The sequence below is a fragment of the Meleagris gallopavo genome, chromosome 11, assembly GCF_000146605.3.
Source record: "Meleagris gallopavo isolate NT-WF06-2002-E0010 breed Aviagen turkey brand Nicholas breeding stock chromosome 11, Turkey_5.1, whole genome shotgun sequence".
NCBI lineage: Eukaryota > Metazoa > Chordata > Aves > Galliformes > Phasianidae > Meleagris > Meleagris gallopavo.
In genome coordinates, this window is record NC_015021.2 from 16,800,783 (window position 1) to 16,820,254 (window position 19,472).

The 19,472-nt window shown below is 38.8% G+C and overlaps 1 long non-coding RNA gene across 1 annotated transcript in view; it reads right to left on the reverse strand.

The window, feature by feature from the left end:
- Positions 1–271: 271 nt before the first annotated feature.
- The window catches only part of LOC116217059, a 76,945-nt gene continuing 57,744 nt past the window's right edge, over positions 272–19,472 (reverse strand). The window contains exon 5 of the long non-coding RNA XR_004160976.1: positions 272–8,594. This is a non-coding gene — a long non-coding RNA (uncharacterized LOC116217059). The remainder of the gene's footprint in view (positions 8,595–19,472) is intronic.

Genomic DNA, 19,472 nt, shown 5'->3' on the forward strand with positions numbered 1-19,472 from the left:
AGTATTTCAGTTCACTTGCAGTGGACAAAAGTGGCAGCTGGAAGAGCTGGAGGAACAACCCTCCAGGCAGCAGCACTCTTGCTATATATGGCACAAAATGATCTTACAGTGTAAAAGTTTCCATTGCCTTTGGATGAACCAGAATTACACCTCTGGTCTTGTTGAAGGAAATTATGACAAACTTTTAGAAAAAGGATGGGTCAAGAAATGGGAAGGCTGCTTTGCTAAACGAACTTAAAATCCATTTGCATGTATCTGCCAGGACTGTGCACTTCTGTACATTATAGTAACCAAAGAATATAGTCTGCCTCCTCCTATGCAGTTTAGTCATGCATGTTTTAGAATTTTATCAAAAAATTCCCTGTAATAAGTTCTTGTAGTTTAATTAACAAAACAGGCAGTGACAGTCTCTAGGACTTAAATAATTCCCCTCCAAGAAAAACCTGGACATGATTACAGATAAATAATTCCTCTTTTCTTCTCCATGGAAAGGAACTAAAGTTATTCACCAGATGGAAAAAGAAATGTAAGAACCATTTCTGCCCACACTCAGAATGAAGGAAAAAAAATAAGAGTCCAAACTTCTCTCATTAAAAGAAATAGGTTAGCATATGTCCCAATTTGGGAAGGTTAGTCAATAGTTAAAGAGCACTAAACACACTACTGTTGGAGACAGTCCTTTCACTGAAGGAATACTAAAAGTCAAGACTAAGGGAAAGCTGAAAAGAAAAAATGGTATTGTTTCTCATAAATATTACAAAAAACACAGATTAGAACAGCAAGTGTCTTATTCTACTAACAACCTTTTATTTCCACGTTCAGTGGAAACAAAAAACACAATATACAATGCCACCACCTCAAAATGCTTATTATTTATGGCAAGCAAGTCAATACTACCAAACTACTCCACACTTTGCAATTACATTCACAGGACGCATTTCTGTCCTGCCTATTTCATGAATATGTTAATTTATTATATTAATTCCCTTTTTCCAAAGATGTACGGTAGTAATTTCTATGTAACAAATACAGAAATTGAGTGTACTGATTTGTACTGTGTAAAAATGGAACAGAAACATGGTGACCTTATCTGTGAGATACATTACTGAGCATTTGGACATTGACCTGAACTAGTGAGTCAGGAAACACTAAGTTATAGAAACTTATATATTTTGCACTTTATGATAGTTAATTTGTTTTACAGAAACTACTCAAGATCGTTAATTCAAAGCTAAATACACGTATCATATTTTTTAATGCTGGATTAGGATTGAAGACAAGTAAAAGTCAACAAATCACACTATAGGGACTCAGTAGCTGAATCAACTTGTTTATGAAGCAATGCCTACTTTTTTATTTAGCACAGTCTCAGTAGACCTGAGGGAGGGCAGTGAATCTCTACCTGGATGCTGTCAGACTTACTTAGCTAGAACAGCTCCTTATCTTGAATTTCTAACATTTTTATGAAATATTTTTTCTCTCCCTAGTACTTTATTTATCCAGTAGCAAAGAAGTTGATGCTTCATAATTCACTGACAGGATTATGTGCCTGTACCTTACCCTTGCAGCTTTATTTACTCAGAACAAAGCTATTCAAATAAGCCTTAATCAAGACATATCATGCTACTGTGCTGGGTTTGTACAAATCCACACATCCTCAGCTGGGAGCATCAGCAAGGAAAACCTGGCCAGCAGTGCCCTGGACATGGAGCTGGATCTGTGTTTGGGGCTTTGTCTTACCCTGTGGTCATTGAAGGTTGGCAACTCCATCTGTAGGTTATGGCAAGCAGTTCCCTGGCAGTGGTGCCATATAGAGAACAGTGCCAAGAAGCTGTTAGGTGAAAAATCGTGGGGAAAGGCATCTCTTTCTTTTCTTAGCTTACTTTATTACAATTAGGGGTTAAATTACATTAAAACTGTTGGAAGTAGTTGCTAAAAGAATAATAATTAAAAGCTCTATCAGTAACTACAGCATGCTAGGAATCTTGTTTAACTAAGGCCTATCTCATGAATATCATGTCAGTATTATTTAGATTACATTTTGGCAGTTCAGCAGATCGAGTTGAAATATTCGAGTTGAAAGATACTGAAGAGTTTCCTCAGTAACTAAATGTGATACGTTAATAGCACAGATAGCATCTGAGGTGCTCGCAATTCCCCCGTATGTCAGACTTGTTGGATTGTGCCATGCTACCCAATATAACTCAATTAACACTGACTTCATATGTGTTAGCAAGCTGCAGTTGTATTTCAGAAAAAGGAGATCATTTTACTGAGCAATTATACACACTTTTAATTACATTTAGTCCCCCTTCAGTCCCTCACCTCCCACAAAAAGTAGAATTTAAAGTGCCTTCTGCGTGAAGCTATAAGCTGAAGATAATTCAGTGCCTAAACTTAACCAATACATCAAGCAGTGGCAATACTGTAAAACAACAGACTTCCAACGGCTCCAGGAAAATGGTCTGAACATTCAACCATGAGACAGAACCTACTGACTCTTGAAATTGTAAATTCTTCATTTTTTATTACCTAACCCCTACAAAAATACCATGGCCGGGTGCCAAAAAAAGGCTACCAGTTTTAAAAACATTTAGCAGTAAACTCTCTGCTGGTTCTCTTTGGGGGAACTTTCTGGTGCTGAGCATCGATCTGCACATCAGAGCCCTGTCTATGAGTGGATAAGGCACAAGAGGCCAAGCTGTTCTGCAGCTTCTTAAAATAAAGCTTTATACACTTTATCGTTACAGCAAATTGAAGTACCAGCCTCTTAGATGATTTCTCACTTAACCTAAAATGTGAAATGTATTTAAAAATAAAAGTTTTCCTGTAAAAGTATGGCCAAAATGAGAGGATAATGGGAGCCTTGGGGAATGTAAAGCGATTTGTGTAGGATTATGAGAGACTTTTTTCAAACAGCATACTTCTGAACAGATTCAGCTCTGTAGCTCTATTTACTTGAAAGTGCTGATTTTACCATGTAACTTCAATTCTCAAAGGGTAGATTTAAGACTAGACTATACAAATCAACTACAGTCTGATTTCCATGCAAGTTTTAGATCATTTATGTATACAAGATACGGGGAAAAAATGGACTTCTTATGCAGATAGTTTGTGTAGCTGTTACCTCAGGCAGAAAAAATGAAGGGTCAGAAAGTCATTTGAAAGGTCACAGAAAGAGAACACAAAGCAATTTCCATTCTGACTTCCTACCAGACTTATAATGAGAAAATATTTAGTGATACCATGAAAATTGGTAGAACTTTAACCTCTCCATAATAAGAACAGTCTTGTCCCCAGAAAATCAATAACTGCATCCTCATTATGACCACTCACTAAGGCTAAAATTGTGACTTCTGGCAAAACAAAAGTTGGGATTTTTGTTCTATACATATTTATAAATATAAAATCATGAAAAAAAATTCAAGGAGATGTGGCATTAATGCAAAGCTAACAGCAAACACCAGAATACCATCAGCAAAAGAATTCTAAAGATTCTCACTCTGTTTTTACAGACTTCAATATTTTTTTCTAACCTGAATATGAACCATAGTGCTATGCTAGAAATCTTCCCATTCACACAACAAAATTAGCAAATCAGCAATGAACACTACACTTACATTTCTTGGTGTGCTGTCAGCCCTGTACAGCCCTGTACATACCAAAGGTCTTCTATTAGAATTCCAAGATATTTGAAAAGCACCAGGACTCTCAAGAGTATTACTGCACACATGGTTCACTGTGGCTATAAATACAGTCTGTTTTCTGAGGTTCTCTATGGCTCAGTTCCTCTCTTTAGAAAAATAATTCAGGGCCATTACCCAGCCTACCTTACAGAGATGTATGAAGCAGTTATATTTACTGATGCTTATCAAGTGCTTCTAGGTTTTTAGACTAAAAGTGAAAGAGGAAAACGAGTCTTGAAGTACTGGGAACTGTTAACTATTATAAAACAGCAAGTTATCATTTTCGAGGCATAGGACAGGAAATCTTGTGCCATTAAAAATTCTCCTGTATGTACATAGCATGAAAGAAGTCGAGAAAGAACATATATGCGTATACTAAGAAGTAATCTGTTTTCCAGCACATCCACAGGGATGTGTGGGAAAACAGCTCAACCTGTTAAGAAGCAGCTCACATCAGCACTTTCTGCAGTATGACCCAGCTACTCCATCTCATTGAGCTTCAGCATCTTTTGCTGGCTGGCCGCAGTGAAAGAGAGACAAAATGAAAGTTGGGAGAAGACATTAGCTTGAGAAAGCTGCAAAGGGAATCAATCACTTTATTTCCTGTAGACTTGCAGGCCCCCAACAGCACAGTACAAAAACCTGCTCATTTTCCATTCATATATGCAAGAAAAAATAATTTGCATGAGACTGTCTTTAAAAATATATATGGGAAGTCTCAATCTAGGTTCTGAAAAGAAAATCACCATAAAACTTCATCATATGTGATCACTCCCAAGTTTTTAGGGATCTTGGATAACGATAAGAAAGATGCACCCTGTATATACATTATGAAGATGTATTTTCACTCTAAAGATGCCTTTAACTCTTCAATTTTTTACCAGCATCCCCATAAAGTCTTAGCAAAAACAACAGCAACACATAAGCCAACACGACAATGACAAACAGAAGCACTGAGTACACACCCATTTGTGTGCAGGCAAACAAGTGAGAGGACAGCAGCAGCCCAAGGATTCTGTCCTAAATACTCACTGGAGTAAGGGATGTGCAGCAGAAGTAAGGAGCTGGCTCTGGACTCCATTGCCCCACCACAGTCGGGATGTGGCAGAGAAGTGCTGTGCCCACAGTCTTATGCACACGGTGACTTTATCAGTATAGTATTCAAGGCATTCTGTCTTGTTTCCAGAATGCCATTGGAAACTGGGGCAGTAGTATCATCTCCACGTTGTAAGCCGTAAAATGCATAGAAAGGAGTCGCTTTTCTATTGTCCATGGGATGATGGCAGATTGGAAATTAAAGTAGAATTTGCATTCCTAAATTTCAGTATTTAAATTACCTCCCTAGGTGCCTTTGAAATCAGCAGGCTCCCCCTAAGGGCAGTGCAGGCTGTTCCTCTCACCTTCGCAGTTAAGACAAAGTGCTTAACTTAGGTTTACATGAATAGCTATCAGAATCCCACCCAGCAATGCCACCTTTTTCTTCTGCATTCAGTTCCTCCCCTCTCGCAAGAGCCAGTGCCTGAAGGAAACATGGCATTTGCAATTCCACTAAGCCCACACCATATGTGTGTGGAGCTGATCTACAGAAAAAATTCCTCCTCCTGCAGTCCCCCATGAAGCAACAACAATTTGTCTGACAAATTCATGCTTTTAGCTAACAACTGGAACACAGACCAATTTGCAGTCAGCAATTTTAATGAAACAAGTTACATTCCCTATTGCAAATCTTAACACTGATGCCTCCTCCTTCTGAAGCTCCAGAAAAACAAAATTGTATAAAATTTTTTTATGAAAATTGTTGTCTGTCTGCTTTCAATTTTGCTCACACAATTAAAAAAAAACAAAAAAACAAACAACAACAACAACAACAAAAAACCCACAGGCATTGGGAATAACCCTGAGCTATGGGCAGAGAAAATGTAGTTTCATTTCACAAAATTTGTATTCTTTTAAAAATAGTACCTCATATACTGTTAACAACCTATAGGCAACTGTCCCAAGCATAAAGTCTAAGTAAGCTAAACGCTGTCACCCTGCAGGTTACATTCCTGGACACTGGACTGGGATCCTCTGTGTTCTAGGCTGCTGTAATGGTCTTTGTCTTTGTTTTTGGCTCACACTAATGGCATTCTTGCAAACAGTTCCCTGACACAATACAGGAGGTGGCAGAGGACACCCAGCATTTCCAGTGCCGGTCTGGTTGCAGAAGTCTTGGGAGTATGGATGTTGGTTAGCTTCCAGAAAAGCAATGGTACTTGGGTGTCTCTAATTTCTTAGTGCAAGTGTAACCACAGGTACTAAGCAACCCTCAACTTCTCCCACTGCAGATCAAGTCCAAGCAGCATGTACCTGAAAGGAACAACTTACCTCCAAATAATCACTGCTTGCTCCTGCTTCAAACCATTCTGCTCTCAGCAGAAGCACATGCTGGTTTTGTAAGCCCTGTTTCCAGTGGGATGGCACGTTATGTGAAGAGAGCACCACAACCACGTAGTGTGATCTCTGGGGTAATACAAACCAAGGAACGTGACAGTGATTCCTCATTCAAGTCAAGAGTGCGTGTTCAGAATACATCTGCTGGAAAGCCAAGCAATGTCAAAGACAACAAGAGACAGACAAGCTGCTGCAGCCCTCGGTGCGTGCACAGTCAAGCAGTATGCAGCAGTTCATTTCAGATGCACACAGTATATTTTCAGCACTATTACCTGCTTTGTCTAATTAGTGTTTTTCCTAATTTCATAACCGGCACTAACCATGTGGTAATAATTACTTAGGAAGAAGCTTGTCATAGCCAGGGGAGAGAGAAGGCATTTTGCTTTAAAATCTCCAAATTGGAGATTCATTAATAGAAATTATAGCATGCACACTATGCAAAAATACACAGAATTATCTCAAAATGAGTAGTCAGCAAAGGGCAGGTAGACTATGCTGATGTCTCTGGATGATACGTATGTTTTGCTGCCTTAGCTATTCTCAGCACTTGCTTTTGTCAAAAAAATAAATGATGCTTTCTGAAGAATTCACAGGCAATCTAGTGCTTGTTGCAGACTTACAACTGAGAATTTAAGGTATTTTTCTTCAGACTAGAATACAGGCAGAGCTTAATCCTCGCACATGTCTTATCTGGGAAGCACTGATATTATATAAACATCTGAGATTTAAGATGACGAATTTTTGCAAAAACATATCTGCAATTGACAATAAAAATGGATTATATTTCTCTGTAAAAACTTGCATAAAAAACTGTGCCAGTAAACGAAGGATGCCTGTTCTCCATACTTGTTTGCATTAGGTCATCCTTTCTGTGATCAAATGCTTTTCAAACATTTTGTAAGGGACAACCAATTTTAGATGGTTTCCTGGCAAGACTAAATTTCACTCTTCTGTGATAGATAATCTTAACATCAAGTCAGCCTTCTTCTAAAACAAACAAGCAAGCAGTCAGCTGTACAAGGGTCCAATCTAATTTAACATTGCTGGAGCATCCCTTCTCTCAAAGCTACCCTGCCAAGCTCTGTTCCCTACTGATGGAAGGGGCTGGGCTCTCCAGGTGCCAGCAGCATGAAATAATAGAACTATATAACTACTCCAGCGTGGAGTGTGACATCAGATCTATCACTGCAAGCCAGAAAATCCATCAAATTGTGACTTTGTTCCCTCAAACACTCATTTACTACACATCACTGAGCTGCTTATTTAGTATTTATGCAAACTCATCATGATGTTATGCTAGGCCTAAGAAGCAATAAGGGCAAAGACAAGTTATATCTAAGGAGGCTAAACAGAATCCTAAGTACATAAAGGAACATTTGTTTCTACTTCGGACATAAGACCAACTTTAGCTTACAGCTCCTTTTGAGAGTCACCAGGAGTGATACTTCTGAAAGTCTTCATAAACCTATGCTGACACATACAGCTCCAGGACTAATCTTTGCACAACAAAAAGAACTGGTAAGGTACTGCAGGGAGCAGTGCTGTGCAGCTCAGCAGGGGCACAAGCAGCTGGATACAGTTGGAAGCAGATGGGTGCTGCTAGCTCCCTTCAGAGCGTTTCCATTGATCAAAAGCAGCTGGATACAGAGCAGCTCAGATGTACTTGGGCTGTTTTACAGAGGACAAGAGAAAACAAAGGAAAGCCCTTTCCTTTTGTGTTTCTCTCAGTTCCCTTAAGGAAGATTTTCAAGATGTAACCAAATGCAGTCACCTAACTGCAGTTTCTCAATTGCAGTTTCCTCTCCAGCACAGTTTCTAAATTGGAAGCACAGTACAAACCCAACTGCCTTCCAAATTGGTCTGTGTGGCACAGCAATCAAACCCCTCAGATGCCACACTGCTGATCAACCCAGCCCTTACACTGTGGGCTCCGCTCGTAGGAAAGTCACAAAGGCCATAATTATTTCAGCTCAAGCTGTTTATGATGCCAGAGGATTGGATCAGAATTTGTGTTATTTGATCATTTGGTTTTGATCAGAATTCACTTTGGGGAAGGCAAAAGATAAAAGAAAGGAAATTCACTTTGATCAGAAGTTATTTTGCATAATCTTGATTACAGAACTTCATCACTATTTACAAACTACAGCAGTGGTATCTGGCTTACACTTTACCATCCTAAGTAATTGATATATCAAATAAGCATAAAAATAAAATCCCTTTAATGCTTGAAATTTTAGAGGTGTTTGAGATACAGACAATGTTTATTAACAATTTCTCCCTTAGAATTATTACATTAATTTTATTACTCCTGTCATGCTCTGTCTGTTTAATTGGATAATAACTGCAGAAACATTGCTGCCATGTAAATATGTACAAGCACCTAACAGTGTTTATGCTAAGGATTCCATATGCTTTCCTGGGAACACGATATTTTGAGTGTGCAGCAAAGGGTGACAAGTTGCTTCATAAGCTGATCTGAAAGGAAAGAGCAGAACAGAAAGTGAATAAATCCTGATATCTGATCATTGCATTGAAATACTGCTGCTAATAACACGAGTGAGCATTAAAAGTTGACCACAAAATAGTATAGGGCTTGCTTTAATAGCATGAGGCCTTCTCCCGACTACTCCTACTGTCACTAGCCATACTCTTTTTCTTTCTTTCCTTGTGTTTGCTAGATCAATGTAGTAGTGAAAAAGAGGGATGAATTATCTGAGTACAGAGAGCAATAACTTCAGCTTTCCCCTTCTCACACTGTGCCTATATTTATGCCACAACACAACAGGTTCCCAGGTCATGTGTCAGTCAAGAAAAGCACAGCTTTGTTGCTTCCTAACCCGGCAGAATTCGCACACAAACAGGACCGCAGCCTTCAGTCAAGCTGCTTTGCACAGGCTCAACTTGAAGGCAGCCCAATTTCTCAACAACTTCATTGATTTCTGGAGTTTGTCTCCAAGAGCAGCTTATAAACATTTCTTTTATGGACGTGTCCTAGTGGAGGATCTGCAATATATCAGTGTTGTTGATCTCTGAAAACAGCAGGTGAGATGGTGTCAGCACTTGCCAGGACAGCACTTGGTTTGACATCCATTTTAAAGTTAAGCACCGTCTGAGAGCAATATCATCTGAAGCTCTCATAAAGGAGTTATCAGATTCTCACTTTTTGTAACTCAGCTTGACTTGCTTCAATAGGGCTGTGCAAGTATAAATATTTTCATTACAACGTATTAACAAATTCAAAGAAATGGTGCCTTTTCACTGCAAGATTATGAGGTAGCACAAAATTAAGAAGTATTTGCTTGAAGCCCTTCAGCACACAACAAAAAATGTGCTGCTGAACTCTTTACCCGTCAAAGTGTCCAGTTCAAATCTAACATATAAGAAGGAAATATATTGGCACTATCAGGCGGTGTTTGAGATTTGGGCTGTTCAAAGCAGTTAAGCTCTTCATAAAAGAACCACTGACAACTCATGATGTCATTTTGCAGGGCTCCACTCAATGTCTGTACATAAGTCCTTAATACAAAATGGGAAAATGTACATTTTCCCCCCTAAATTTAGTTACTCATCTCTCAATTTCCTTTCCCAGTGACATCATTCTTAGCAGATACAGAAGTATTGCTGCACAGTTCCATAGTCGTCATCTTAAGGTGCTGTGCATGCTTGGGAATTTTCCATAAAAACAGGTCAGTGCATTTTCAAATTCCCTTAACTTTATTTTTGGATTTAAGAGGATATGAGGAATAGGCGTAAGTGAAGAGAGCTTTGTAGAAATGGTATTTTTTATTAGATCAGCTGATAAAGCATGAAAAAACAAGCATGCTTTTGGACATAGGGTATCTTCTTCAGCAAAATCTAACTCAACACAGGCAATTTCAGTTAAATATTATTATATTGATGGCAATGCTATTACAAAATGGTTGCAGAACTGGGAAGCCAAGTAAGAAGAGAAGGTGAAGGTCTCTTCACTTAATTTGGAATTCCAATATTCCACATGAAGCCAAATGAAATGTCTCAATCACAATTATGGGAAAAAGAGCACAGGATTTATTCTGACCCATTCTTCCTCCCCTCAGGTGCTCATCCCTGCTCGTCAGTCTGGCTCTGGCTGCTGCTTCTAGTTTTAACCCCGACAAAACCAATAATTACTCTGATGCTGTTGTACAACCATAGAGATACTACTGGCAGAACTGTTCTACTCTTACTAGACGTGTAAAAGAAACAGTGAAATACCATCATTTTTATAGTCCTGTTCCTCTCTCAGAAATGTGGGAGATGTCCAAGTATGGACAGTTAGTGTGACTGCAACAGACTGAGAAAGAAAGTGCAATGAATGAGAGGCTATTGTGTAGCTTCACCATTTCAAGATCTAATGGTAACAGAGCACCTGCACTGAAAATGAAGACGAGGGGAGGGAACCAAACAAGGCCAGGAGAAATTGCTGAGGCCAGTAGGGAAGAGGTTGGGGAGCAATAAAGACAAACTTCCTCAGTGCTGAGATGACTAAGAAAAACTTAAAAATTGATGAGACTATAGAAAATACCAGCCTGCAATCCCATTAGCAAATAAAGACCAGCCTCCACTGTGATTCCTGGCAATGCCACCAACAGCTTACTATTAGATTTTTCCACAAGCAATACAAGAACTGCACAAATAAGCAAAACTCTACTTTTTTTTCTTATAAACAGCAGAAAAACAAGTCAGCAGTGTCAGTCAAAATTATCCTAATTAATTTACAGTTAACTTCTGAACAACCAGGTATTTATTAGATGAACTGCAAACAAGTTACATGCAGCATTAGTTATTGCATCAGTGCAATGTTTCTTCTCATCTGCATCAAGTACAAGACTTGGCTTTTTTAATTGAGTGTTCCTAAAAGCAGGACTACAAAAGCAGCTCTTATATGATGAAAGGCTGAAGGTTTTGCAACATCTCTCAGAAAGATCACTATAAGCACACAAAACTATAGAAAATAAAAAGATACTGTTGGTAGAAGGTCCAACAGAGCATCAAAGCTGACATTGCTTGAACAGCGTGGGAGGAACGTAGAAAGTACTGAGAATGACACTGTTCTATTTTCTTCCCAGGCTTCAGCTTCCAATGTTCATTAATAGAAAATATTTCTATTCAGTATTCATTAAGCAGAAAATGAATGGGGAGAAATGGTCTGGCTGGTTTTATTCCTATCTCTGGTATTAGTTTGCAAAAACCACAGGCAAGTTATTTATCATCTTGTAATAAGGCACCATCTAAAACACAGAAGAAGGCAGCGTATTTCACATGCCTCTAGAGGCTACTAAGGAAAGAATAACAATACTGCTTCTGGACTGTAATAAAGAAAGAGACTCACTGAGCTCAAAAACAGGTTTAGTTCTATCTGTAATTACTATGAGATGGTACCGGCAATGGCCACTGCTCCTGGCTCTTCTCTGCCCTCATCGTCATGCACATACTGCAATTAATGGCACAAGGATTAAAGTTTGCTGCTAAGGTAAAAGAAAAAAGGCTATTTCTGCATCTTCTCTGCTTTTGTACTTTTGCTTCCCTTGGCTTTGAATTAGTCCATCTGTAAGACAGGACCAAAATAGTTCTTTATTGTACCTGCAAGTGTTACTGTGGCTCTGTAGCTCAAGTACCCAAGAAGGTCACACAAAGTGCTACTTAACAAGGAAGGCAGAAGTTGTAACTCCTTATTCACCGCCTTTCAACCTGCAGCACTGTGCTTTGCTAATCTAACTGGCAGGATCTTCAGTACGTTGATTGATTTGTGTTTTGACAAAGGCTTTTCAAATTGCATAACTAGAAACACGGCTTGTCTCTTCCACATATGATTGGCAGCAAGTTTCATCATCTGAACAACAATTTCATTATTGTGACTATTTTGAAAAAAAAAAAAATTACAGCTTAAAGCTTTCGTTTTTTTTTTTTTTATTTTAATGAAGAAAGAGTTAAAATTTTGGCAAGGCTTTTCCCCATGAGTTAACTTTGCAACAAGCATCCAGTCAGGGGAGCAGCAGCACAGAGGTGTGGCAGTGCTGAGCAGGGCATCGTCTAATGCAGAAGTATGCTGCTGTCTCCTAGAATCTATAGCACAGTCTGGGCCACATGCACCTGAGGGAATGAGTGCCTGAAAAAGGTCATTCAGTCATTAGAAACAGGAGCCACTTAAAAAAAAATCCAGTGCTCAGGGAAGTCTGATGTGCCTTGATTGCTTATTTCTAGGCTAAGGAAACCCTCCATGAGAGTGCTTCTAAAGAATCAGATAGCCAACACTTTGAGTATGGAGAAGGTCTAAATCTTAAGTGCTGAGGGTATTTTGGGACTGACAGGGTCTGAGTCCCCCCTTGTCTCAAAATACAGAAAAATGCATTCCAGCATGCAGCACTCAAACTCCAGAACAGAGATAATTCTGTTATACAGTATGTGAGGAATCCAAACCAAAATTTGCCATCTTCAAGGTGTCCCTGAACCAACGGATGTAGGACAATCTACTATATTAAGGGTATTTCCATTCCTTCCTGCTGAATTTGCTCCACTGTGCATGGAATTGATTAAATATTCATAGCAACAGTCAGAAAAGCGATAAAAGCAAACTTGGATATAGCCCAGCAGCCATAGCTGTCACGTTGGAAGGGAACAATCACCTGAGTTTTAGACTTTCTTTTGCTGCTCATTTGAAAATAAATAATGAGAAGGTTAGCAAAGCAGCAGTCTGGAACTGAGGGTATTCCTTCTCAGTAGCACTTGGTGTGCAAGTATTACAATAGCGTGAGGAAGCTTACATAACTTTGGAAAGGACGGCAGAGATTATTCTAACTGTGGCTTTACTAGGTAAGACAGAGAAGGATGCTATGGTTGTGTGGACTTGGCACACTCTGAGAAGGCCTGTTAGGCTGAACCGAGCAGGAAAACTAGACATGAGAACATGTATTTAATCAGTCTTATAGGCACAAGACGAGATATTCCAAAGCTGTCAAAATGAAGATGTACAGAAGTAAAATGTAACGTAGTTGAGAAAACGCAAGGTAATTCATTTTAATGTAAAGGTCCCCATCCCTTGCTAAAAAACAAATGGAAGGAAAACCAAACACACACAAAGACCTTTGTATGGTTTTGGAGAAAAGACTGTGTTCCTTGGGCATTTTGATTTGGCATTTCATCAGGAAAAATACATTTAGAACTAGAGTGTCTAGAGAAGAAATTCTGTGTCTGAAGATTCACCTACCTAGGGGAAGTCATCATGACGAGAAAGGCAATGCATAAAAGAGGACACATACAATATGTAGTATTTAATGAATCTGGAAAATAACCTGAGCAATGGACTCAATTTTGGAGACTATGTGAAGTGCTAAGGAACGTGGACCACCTGCTGCAAAGCCATGCAACAGGGAGAAGGTCTCTCAAACATTCAGAGCCCTCCTGGGTCTGTTCCACACTTCAAGGAAGTCAGAGCTCTTTCTTCAATAAACAAGAAAAGAATTCTGGACCTTTCTAGCACAAACAGCATATGTCACACAACATATGACACACACAATACATATGGAAAGTACAGAAACAAAGAAAACATGGTAGCATATATATTTTTGGGCTCTAGACTGAAATGGCAAGAGGTGGGCACTAAAACTTGGGACTGAAATATAGTTGTGCCAGGGAAAAGAAAGGAATATCCCTCCACATGACGTACTCTACGTCGTACAATGAACTTTACTACACTACTAATTGCCCTCATCTGTCAGTGTTTTACATTGAAAGTGTGGAGTAAAATCACTTTGGCAATTCATTCCATGTAATTAGCTATTTTACATCCTTTCTATTGTAAAATAATCCAGTCTCATTTTATGACTTGGAAAACCATGTGCTATCAATTTAATGATGTTAATAATTGTGCAGTGTTCCAACCACTGTCAATAGATTATGTCACGTACACAGAACAGCTTATTATCAAGAGATCAGAACTGAGATGCAAATCAGTGAGAATTTAATTATGCTAAAATAGATGTTCTACCATTCACCAAACTATCTATTGACAACATTCAATAAAACATAAATTGAGCACAAGTTGTTAGCACATAACTGTTGCTTCTTCGGTTGTATGATTTGCATAAGTTATCCCTCCCCTGTATACACATTCCTGCTTCAATAAACAGAATAACAAAATGCTATGAATTTCAGATGACTTCAGTCCAAGCAACTATCCTCAAAAAGGATCTTTCTTCCATGCATTTCTTATTGTAAGTACTTCACTATGTTTTCAATGGCTTCCAAGACTCGTTCTGTTCTTCTGTTCGTTTTCAAACAACCCCTAGAGTCACGCGATTACATTTAAAGCTCTGTATTTTTGAAAAAAATGCTTCTAGGTTTCATGACTGGTGAGATAAACTTTAAAATATTTTTTAGACTTAACACACAATTAAAATATTTTTCACCAGTTTTTGTAATATCATTTAGGTAATGGATTGGTTCATATTTCCTAAAGGAATTCAGAAATTTTTGACTTTCAAAGCCACCTTAGGAGAAGTGAATCTAAGACATGCTCTCCTCAAAGACCAAGTTTTCAAAAGGCACACATCTGCTCCAGCTCAGGAATAAGAGTATAAACATTCCCATCCTGAGGAGTTTTATGTGCGAAGTGAACTGTACACATGCACCAAGAATGTTAAAGTACATATAAAAAGGACTTTAACAATCAGTCCTGCTTAAGATGACTTGACTGCAGTTCGAAGTATGGATGACACACTAAATGAAAAGAAAAAAAAAAAGAATCTATTTTCATTTATCACCAAAGGTGCAAATTTATTAAGCAACTGATGTGACAGTAACAGCTAAAGTAGAAAAAATACCTTGATGATGAGGATATTCACTAAAAGCTCAAAGGTGCCAGATAACTCTAAGTAATAGACAACTACAAAACAAAACGATTTTTTCTGATCTTTTCCACTGTAAGATGGTCATTCAAGTCCATATCTCACCCACTTGAAAGTTGCCTCCATAGAAGTGACCACCGTTACAGAATCCATGTCAATTTTGACATGACACCACAGGAAAGATTCATCATGTTGCTTCTTCACCTCCCAGGAACTGCCTGGGCTTATTTTTTATTTCCTCCAAATACTCCTAAATCCTAATTCTTACTGTGAAAAGCATCTTAGAGTAAGCAGCCCTTTTGTACTTAAAAGTAGCCAGATGTGAATTGCTCTTCTGGGCTTTGCTGTAGCTTCTATGTCCCAACAGCATTTGGCTTATAAAATATCTCAATGTGCATTAAGCTAGGGAAACATCTAGGGATTGCTTATTATTAAAACTCTGTAGATGTTTATTTCCCTATTCATCCTGTTTAGTTTATCTGCATAACCTGAAAGACTTTGTAAAAGATGAGCTACATAAACTAATTTGCTGCAACTAAATCTGCATTCTGAAGAGGGATTTGCTTCTTATTAAAAGCTGCAAGAAGCAGATGACTTCTGGTTCTCTGAGCATGCCAGTTTATACCACACTTTAGCTTAGTAAATTAAAACATGTAACTTCTCATCTCTTTCTTGTGACAGATACATAAAGTGAGGCACCCCTTGTTGAAGGGGATGGGAGTGCTGATAAGCACAAATTACCACATTGTAGAAAGCTGGAACAGATTTATTACAAGCATGAATGGTCAGATTTGTGTTAAATATGGAGAACAAATTTGTTTCCATAACTTCATGCAGACCACTTCTCTTTGTCCTTCCAGTATTAAGTCAGTGTGACTTCTGCATATTTCTTTTAAAACATTTTTCTGCCTTTCAAGAGTGTTCTCATTATCACCTACGGGCCCCCTAGCTTTGGAGCTTTTCTGGCCCTGCCCCTGGAGCCAGGACACAAAGCTTCAGGTCTGTATTGCATTTGAAGCCCTAAACAGCAGCAAATGTGTGCATGAACACAGCAGATAGCTCTTTTAGGCTTGCCTTTTTCTTTCTTCCCTAGTATTTTAGTGAAATCAATAGCAAGTATTAAAGTGTATGGAGAAGGCAATTATCTGAGTCAAATCTTCAATGTCAGTTTGAGAAAGTCAATAGACAGCATTAACTGGGATTGGAAATATGCACATTTTCTCTTTTGTAGCCTAATTATTTTCTCAGCTTCAGTGGAATAACTCTGTCAACCTAAGCCCTCATGGACAACCCTGTATGACCACAGCTCATGCTATTTACATTAATAGAATTAATGCAGCAACCTCTGAACTGAAAGCTAATGATGAATTGGAAGGTTGGTGCATTTTGGTTGTTGTTTTGTGTATAGCAGAATGGATGTATTTCACTGCATAGGATTCAGCTGGCAGAGGAGAATAGGCTGCAACAGTGGAAATATTTCTGCTCTTTTCTCCAATAAAATAATGTGTAGTCTCAGCAGTTTCTCGTCCTCTGAGGAAAACTGCAAAGATTCAGGATATTGTAATCTGCTGTGAATTCAGCATCTGCTCACAAGATCCTCAATAGGAAAAGTTGTTCCTTCATCATCTGCAGAAAATTAGAACAGAAAGACCTGCAAAACATTCAGAGATCAGGTGTTCAAGAGGAAAACACTTAGAATGAAATGTTGTTCTATTCAGGACCCTTCTGCGTGAACAAAAGCATCATGTAAACATAATACTTCACACTTTTGTTTCGCTTCCACCTGTGCTTCTTCAATTCACTTTGCAAACCACCGAACTAAGTATCAGAACAGTCAGAAGCTTCTGCAGATTGCAGAAAGGAGACAACCCCTGAGGTCATCACACTTGCACACTGAGCTCTGCACGTCTATCACTGACTACAAACAAATATGCCTGCTTTGCACATACAAAGTAAAATTTAAAATTTTGAATACTAACATACTCATTTTTTAAATTAATAAAGATGAGTGCATGTGAACATATTGACCTGCCAGCCACAATAAGATGCAAGGGTGAGTGGAAGTTTCAGTGCACATCTCAGAGAACATTCAGAGCTCCATTCCCCACAGATAAAGAGAGAAAAGCAGCTCCATGCTCAGAGATTCATTAAACTTGCCAAAATAACCTATGTAATTAAAGACACTATGGGCTTAGATGCATAGACACAGCCACCAGCTTCCTAGCCCAACAGAGAATAAGATTCACTCTGTTGCCTGCCCCAAATAGAAAACAACTCAAGTTACTTAAGCTGCCTTCATCTATTGCACAGAATCAGAGAACTGATGTTGGCAGGGATCTCTAGAGATCATCTTGTGCAGTTCCTGCCCAGAGAAGGGCTAAGCAGAGCAAATTGCTGGGGGAGTTTTGAGTGTCTCCTAGGATGGAAAGTCCCCAGCATCTCTAGGCAACCTGTTCAAGTATTTAATGAAAGGACAAGTTGGTTTTTGGTTGATATAATATTTGTATTCCACCTTAAAGAATTCCCTTGCTGCTAATTTTCTCCAGCTCTGCCCTTCTGCCTCATGTTTCTCATACCAACTCTTATGTTTGGTTCACAAGCTACTCTACTCTACTACAAGCAAGAGTAGGAGGCTGACAGAAGGAGCAGTCAGAAGAATGTGGGTAGTGAAGCAGGGGACATTTGACTGTTTTTCACTTGCTTGGTGCTGAGCACATACCATTTAGAAAGTCCAGACCAAACACAACATGTGAGACACTACAGAGGCAACTAACTGAAGGACAAGTTTTATAGCAGTGATTTGGTAGAAATTCTTGTGTGCTACACATGCTGCTATTGCACCTCCAACTTTTGCAGTTTAAGTAGATCCTATCATATTTTTTATATCACTAATTAAAATTGCCCAAACTTCCATTGTCAGTTTTCAGTGGGATGAATCTGTAAATATGAGTAAGTGTGAAGTTACAGGAAACTGTGGTTTCTGCTCAACTTTCAGTTAGCTAAAGATAAAAGATTTAACAGAGAAGACTTGGTCCCATTTTTGTGCTACACAGTAATGGTCAAATTTAGATGATAAGCTGCATAATTACAGTGGAATTTCATGTGAGGTAGGTAAAAAGATTTTAGCTTAAGTAATAGAAAGGAACAAATGATTTGGGTACAAAATCTGGTCTAGAATGTTCAAGTGATTCAAGAGCCATCCAGACAGCAGTACTACAAAGACCAAAACAAAATAAAAAACAAACAAACAAACAAACAAAAACTTCTTTTCCTGTTGCAAATTGGTGATTTATCCAGACAACCTTAGCCCACACCAGTGCTTTTCCACTTGTGGGCCACAGGCAGGGAAAACTCACAGTTAAGGAAGAGTCATGGATCGTGTTGAGGGAGACTGAGAAATGGCATTAACAGAAGCAAACTCACTGTGTAGAGGTTCACACCTACACCTCCATCTGGAGGTCTGCAAGAGACCAATTCAAAACCAGCCATGCTTCCCAACTAAGAGAGAATGGTCCACTGACTGATTAGAAAGCAAGCTTTATGCAGTGGATAGAAATACCCAAATCCTTGCTCATCCACGGACTTGTGTGATTCTCAGGAAATCACTCTGTTCCTGAGAGTCTGCCTGCAAAACAGGGCACACAAATCCTTACCTCTTGAGATCCGTGTGGGAAAAGCTACATTAAAGAAGCGTACTTCAAATGGATTACTGTCACTAGAGGGAGGAACAGCTGCTGACTGAATTATTTCAGAAACATTCATAAAAGAAGCTACCTCTAATTATGAGCGGATTATCTGGCTTTACCACACCACAGAAGAAGGAATATTAGAAACAGCATTCAGTTAGCTGTGTAGGCATTTATGAGACAGCTATGAATAAATGAAAGATTTTTGTGGGGGAAAAAAAACAACAGAAAAAACCTACAAAAACTGCGAGTATCTCTCAACTGCCATGCATGAGATTAATCACGGAATAAAATCAGCCTCTACATTTCCCTACATAAACTATCCTACTAAACCAAACAGCCTAAAGGATGCAAGAGAAAAGTCAATCAAAAGTTTAAAATGATTTGGGATACAATCAGCCACAGCACAGAAGAGATTTCATGTTGCGCTTGAATTGAAAAGATATGGGATGCATTTTAATGCCGTTCTGAAGTATCTAGAACCTTCAGAACGACATTAAAATGCATCCCATATCTTTTGGCAAATTCAGACACAATAAAAGCTTCTAGCATTTTAAACAGCTAGTATTTCACCACCAATTCGGGGGTAGCATTTAGGGGAAAGGCGATGACAAAAATTGCAGAAATGGAGACGTGGGTCTTCTCTAGTGAAGGTTTCGCAAGGCTTAGCCTTGCAAACAGCATGCCCTATCCCTGGAAAATGTCTCTGCATCTTTGACTGTTTCAGATCACATAATATAGGGTGTTTTTTATAAGTCTTGGAATAACATGACTTTCTCAGTAGAAAAACAGGAAGAATATTA